The following is a 6,753-nucleotide window of genomic DNA, read 5'->3' on the forward strand; positions in this document are numbered from 1 at the left end:
TCAATATCATGGCCTGCAAAAGCGATTTAAGGTATCTTGAAAGCTTAGGAAAAGTTTCTGAAAATATATAAATAATTTTAGTTTTCACTAAATGTCCAATTCGCTTTTGCACCCATTTTGCAGCCTTTATATTCGGTATTTCACTGATTGCATTTTGAGTTCTTATCGGACGGATTGTTGTCATATGAAAGAAGTAGATCCACGTAGGTCACTCATTCCATTGTTTATATTATTCATTCAGAATTCAAAACAATAAAAATGTTATATTGTGCAAATAATTCTTTTGTTTACAAAAAATCGTTGGAATTCAGTATGATAAGCAAAATTGAAAAAATCGTAGATTATATAGCATTTTACAGCAAAAGTTAAAAGCTCTCTAAGAGGTTTGTCAATAGAATGTTATATTATTTTAGAATTACATTCCATTGAATTTTTTTTTCGATTTTTTTCCGATTTGATAATTTTTGCAATGAGATCTCTTTTTCGCGATTTTGAAAAAGAAATAATCTTTTAACTTTGGTGTGACCGCGTTAAATTATTTCGATATCATCCACCACATAATTCGGTACTACACTTCAATGTTTCGCCACCACATAATTCGGTACTACACTTCAATGTAACCCGCCTTTAATTCCAGTTCTCTAGAAGACGTGCCAATTAAAAAAATTGGTATTAATATTCGAGTTCAAAAAAAAAAAAAAAGACAAAAACAAGTAAAAAACATTAAGTTCGGCCGGGCCAAACTTTTAATACCCTCCACCTTAGGGTAAAGGAAACATTAGAAGAAATGTGGCAAAAACCATTAAAATGCCGAATATCGGGAGGTATCGTTATATGGGAGCTATACCAAATCGTGGACCTACATATGCAATGTTTCGCCAAAGGAGCTAGAACCCATTATGACCTACAAATACCAATTTTCAGACAAATCAGTGAAAAAATGTGGCAAAAAATCATCAAAATACCGAATATTGGGAGGTACCGCTATATGGGGGCTATACCAAAACGTGGACCTATAAATAAATGTTTCGCCACACGAACTTGGATCCATTATGATCTACAACTACCAATTTTTAGACATATCCGTGAAGAAATGTGTCAAAAATCATCAAAATACATACAATGTTTCGCCACACGAACTAGGACCCATTCTGGCCCACAAATACCATTTTCAAGACAAATCAGTGAAAAAATGTGGTAAAAACCATCAAAATACCGAATATCGGGAGGTACCGTTATATGGGGGCTATACCAAATCGTGGCACATACATGCAATGTTTCGCCACCGTAGCTGGAACCCATTATGACCAACAAATACCAATTTTTAGACAAATCCGTGAAAAAATTATGCAAAAACTACATTAATCTAGATTTTGCAGTCGCTCTACTGGTCACAATTATAGACCAATCAACGTCTAATTTTAGGACAGTCCACCGTTTTGAATGGACATCGTATAATATTCTATGAATGAAACGGTTCATAACTTTTGTATGAAACATACCAAAATTTCCATTCAATCGTCAATATTTTTAATACTAATAGACACTTTCAGTTAAATCCGTGAAATTGTCACAAGTCACAACTACATGCAAAGTGAGCAGACTAAAATTGCGACTGGCGGACGGATACACGCATTAAAGGTAGTCGGGAACTTCAGTAAGGGGCCATCCGGTTGACAAGCGGTGAACACTCGGTGTTTACGATGTTGGTGGTTGGGATATGGATGCTCATGTCGTCGAAGACTCTTGGTATAATCGTTAGTGGACGGCAGTTCAATGTTGAGATATTCGGGCACCTGTCCAGATCTTTGTAAACGAATTAAGATTCGTTCGCTCTGTGGGTATGTTCGGATTTAGCTACTTGGGTCGTACTACCGTTTATAACTACCTCTATTTCAGTATGAATGCTCGAAGCTCCTGTGGAACAGCGATCCGAAGCTCCTGTGAAACAATGAGCCGATGTTCTTGCTGAACAGGGAGCAGAAGCTACTGCGGAACAGCGACATACAGCTATGTCCTTTCAAGTTAAAGGTTGAATGTTGAACTATATTAAACATCAATTCTTGCTTAAATATAACCTATATAGATTTTTGGTAGCAATGTTCTTTTCTATTAATTTGAACTGAACTTCAAAACAAACGAATATATATATAATAATAAGACTTGATTGGGGAGAAGAAGTCTTATATGCCGACTTATATACCTTACTAGCTGAACCCGGTGCGCTTCGCTACCCCTTTTAATTTTATATGCATTCAAAATTTTATTTACGAATATATGTTGGTTAAAATAAAAACAAATTTAAAAAGTAAAAAAAAAAATATTGCACTACTTTAACGCGTAAATAACCAAAACCGTTATAAAAGCAGTAACATGACATACATACACGAAGGGTTTGTCCTTCGGATTTATTTATTTCATAGCAAATACCAAGCGTGCAGTAAATTGCAATCTTTTGAAGTTGAGTGGCATTTCTATTGCAATTAGTGAATTCGAGATAGCAACATACTTCGCCGTAATAAGCGTGTTTCAAATCAATTGTTGTGTTGTTTTTTAATGTTAGCCTAAGGCGTTGTGGGTCAATGGTTCTTATTAAAATCATATCCCAATCTGATCCGATGTAAATATAATTTTAAAAAATTTACTTTTACACCAAATTCCGCCACAACTTTCATATTTCATTGAAATTGGTGCGTCAAATATGTGAAATCGGCCGAGAATATATAAGTTAATGTTAGAAGTTAAAGTTTATTTCACACTGCTATGGTGTTTCTTTATTTTGTTACTAACATTTATGTTGCGGTGCTATGCACCTCTCTTGTTGGATTTACAATTATGAATTACTTCAACTTAAAACTAATATTATACTGCAGCCTGGTCGTGCTCGTTATTACGCTGAGTCATCACTTGCGGTGCGCTGGTATTAGTGCGCGTGTTTGTGGCGGATGACTGTCCTGGTGTCATATTCCTGTTGATTTGTCGGACTGCTTGCGCAGCATAATGATGGGAATGTTTACTAGTTGGTTTGCATATTTAGTTTGATGTTTATTAGGGTGAGCCGTTAACTCCTCCCTCTCGAATTATCAAGCGTCTCGATTGATGTGTTTAGAAATATGGCAGATTATAAAGACTGCCGCGTTGATTCAAGTTAATATTGTGGTTTGCTAGTTGTTTTGTTTTGATAACAGATTCTGTTGTGCCGGCTGCCAATTGGCTTTCTGACACAGTCATTTCTATTTGAGGTCTAGACATTCCTTCATGTGGGGTCATTTTTATAATTTTCATACTAGTTTTGCGCCTTTGCCTCATTTTTACTGCCATCAGGAGGATGACCAATGCTAATATGAGACTGATGTTAAAACATAAACTGGTCTTGAATTCAGTATTTAGACGCTCGATTCTTTTATTACTTTTCACGTGCAACGTTTTTAGTAGTTGTAGAGATAGTATTTCTTCGGTGTAGTTGTTTCTAGCTGAGTGTTTTAGCAGCGCAGGCAACGGTTTGGAGTAAGCAGCTTCTTCGACGGTGAAATTTTTGTTGCCTATCCTAATTGTAGAATTACTAAATCTTATTAAATAAGTTCCTGTTACATTTTTTTCGTTTCCATTTATGACAATATTTTCTTTTATGTTATTTATCAAAATTAATCCAGGTTCTATTTCCTCTAAATTATTAATGTGATCTGCATTTACTATTGAACAATTATGTGGGCTATTAGTTACTAATTTAGGAATACATGTATTGTTTGTTATATTGGCTACATTAGATTCTAGACATAATTCAATACCATTTATTTTTTGACAAGGACTTTTAATTCCAAATGTTGCTCTTTCACATTTTACAATTTTCTTATAATCAAGATTTAAAACAGTATTTTGATTTTTTACAGGTCTTATGGTTATGACATTACAAATTTCTTTTACAGTTTTGGGAATGCTTATAATGTAAATTATATTAGTACTATTGTTTACAATTTTTATTCGTGCGAAATTTAAAGCTTGTTCAATGTTTTGAAACGGGATTTCATCTTGATTAAATATTTCTTCTATTTTTCTAATTTCTATTTCCGATAAAATAAATGTGTTTACAATGTTGGATTTTGTTAAATGAATGGCCGAATTAATATTCGTTATTTCCTCCTTTAAAATTTCAACTTTGTACTTTGCCTGCAATATGAGGGTATTACGGAAGTCCTCACTAGTCTTTAAAATTTTTGAAATACTATTTGTCGCATTCGTTATCTCCTGCATTCTTTCTATTAGATCTCTGTTGATTATTAACTGGTTATTGCTGTTGTCTGTTAACTCATTGATTTTGTTTTTCAAAAGCATAAGGTCATCATGGTCTGGACTACCTGCCAGCCATTTCCACGCCGTTCCAATCTCATCAAGAGATCTTTTAGATCTCTCTTCAGGCATTAGCCGATTTATAAGGTGAGATAGGGTAGTAATGTCATTATGTAGGAAGGGGAGTAGTGGGTGGTTGTCTGGAATTCCTTTGGCCAAGTCGTCCTTGATCCTCTCTAGAGTGTCATGATGTTCCTTGATGTTAATAACATGCAAAATTTTGAATGTCCCTGTTTGTATTTTTCCTATTCCACTCTCTATAAGAACCACTTCTGATTGAGAGTAGTCCAATATTTCTGTGACCCCTAGGCAACCTGTAATTAAGAACTGGAAACCCGGTAAATAAGTAAGTCAGTTTCTGATATGACTCTTATGGACTATTCTCCCTGATTGAGTCAGGACAGTTGAGTGCCTATTCTCCTTTACAACTTCTTCTTTGAAACGTTTAGATAATTTGGTTCCTAATCTCTTGTTCTGTTTGACAAATATTTTCTGACCTTCTTGATATTCTTTTGGTTCTTCCCTAACACGATTATGATTTGCCAAATCATTTTCCTGTTTCCTCAAGAGTCTTTCGTAGTTGTTAAGGCGAGTCCTTTCGTAGTCCTCTGGTCCAAAGGTCGTCGGTCGTCCAAAAAATAGATCTACGGGTTTCTTTCCAATTGACGAATGTATTGTGTGATTGTACTTGTTAACGCTATCTTGCAATAGCTCCTCAAAAGAGTAATCGGGTCGCTCACACTTACTGCAACGCATAATTTCCGATAAGGTCGAATGGAATCTCTCTATTTGCCCATTAACCTCGCTCCTATAAGGCGGTGCCGTAAAAATTTCCATGCCAAGTTCGTCTTCCAACATAAACCGAATGGTCTGAGAATTGAAAGATCGCTCGTTATCAAATACAATTGACTTCGGGACCCCAAAGTAGAAAATTATTTCTCTCAATGGTTTCCTAATGTCTTCAATGCCTTTGCCATTTATCATTCTGGTTACTGCGAATTTTGTAAATTTGTCTATTGCGGTTAAAACTCGAAACTTGTCTGTAGAGAAGATATCTATGTGGATTGTATGCCCAGGATAAGTTGGCATAGGTGTCTTATTAAGTTTGGGAGCGTTCGGATGTCGCTCATACTTATTTTCTTTACATACTTTACAGATATTGATCACATTCTTTATTTTCCTAGTCATGGAAGGGAAATAATAGCTCTCTAAAATTTGTCTCCTATTCTCGGCATTATTCCTATGTGCTCTGTTGTGAGTCTCAATAATGATTTGTTTTTGTCTCTCCTCATCAGTAACATCTTCAACCATTGTTCGAGCGAATCGTACTTTAATGTTTCTGAAGTGATGAGGGTACAGTGCTTGAATCATAAGCATAACTGGCTCTGAGGTCTTGATGCCGTTGACTACTGTAGGATTTAAGTATCTCTTTAATATGACTTTCAGATCTGATTCCGCTAGACTGGTTTCTTTAATGATATGTCTATGGTAGGAGGGAAATACAATGTTAAATTCATATGAGGAAGCTGATGATTCCTCAATAATGATCTGATTTTTGAAGGTATTTATTGGCACCTCAGCGGAAGGAATTAGGTCTTCCGATGAGTCCTCGGCACTGTGAACCGTGGGCGTTAGGGAGTTAACATCTGTCACTGGTGGTCTCGATAGCGTGTCCGCGACTACATTCGTGCTACCTGGTTTATAAATTAACTCGTAATTATATTCTTCTAACTGTGCCTTCCACTTCTTCATCTTCACATTTGTGTTCTTGTTGCTTAGCGCAAATGTCAAAGGTTGATGGTCGGTAAATATCTTTATGCTTCTTGCTCCATACAAGTAACAATTCAATTCCTTTAAAGCCCAAATTATCGCCAGCATTTCTTTCTCATTTGTCGCATATTCCTCTTCTGCCCTACTGAGAGTTCTAGAAAGGTATGTGATAGGTCTATTGCCTTGAGATAAAACTGCTCCTAAAGCGTATTTCGAGGCGTCAGTAGTGAGTTCAAAGGGCTTATCAAAGTCGGGATAGTTCAAAACGACTTCCTCCGATACCAAACAGTTCTTGAGCTGTTTGAAACTTTCAATCTGTTCGGAATTCAAATTGACACTGATTTTTTTTGACTGGTTTCTCGGGGTTTTCCCTATATCGCCTCTCATCATGGAAGTTAATGGTTTGGCTATTTGAGCATAGCCCCTTATGAATCTCCGATAATGTCCGGTCAAACCCAGGAACGATCGCAAGTCATGAACTGTTCTGGGTTGAGGGAAATTAACTATGGCCTTAAGTCTGTCTGGGTTTGCAGAAAAACCTCCTTCCTTTACATTGAACCCTAAGAAGTCAATTTCTTCCTTTAAGAATTCACTCTTGTCCAAATGAACTTTCAGATTAGAGTCTTCCAAAGTGCG

The sequence above is a fragment of the Musca domestica genome, unplaced genomic scaffold (genome assembly GCF_030504385.1).
Source record: "Musca domestica strain aabys unplaced genomic scaffold, Musca_domestica.polishedcontigs.V.1.1 4, whole genome shotgun sequence".
NCBI classification, from domain to species: domain Eukaryota; kingdom Metazoa; phylum Arthropoda; class Insecta; order Diptera; family Muscidae; genus Musca; species Musca domestica.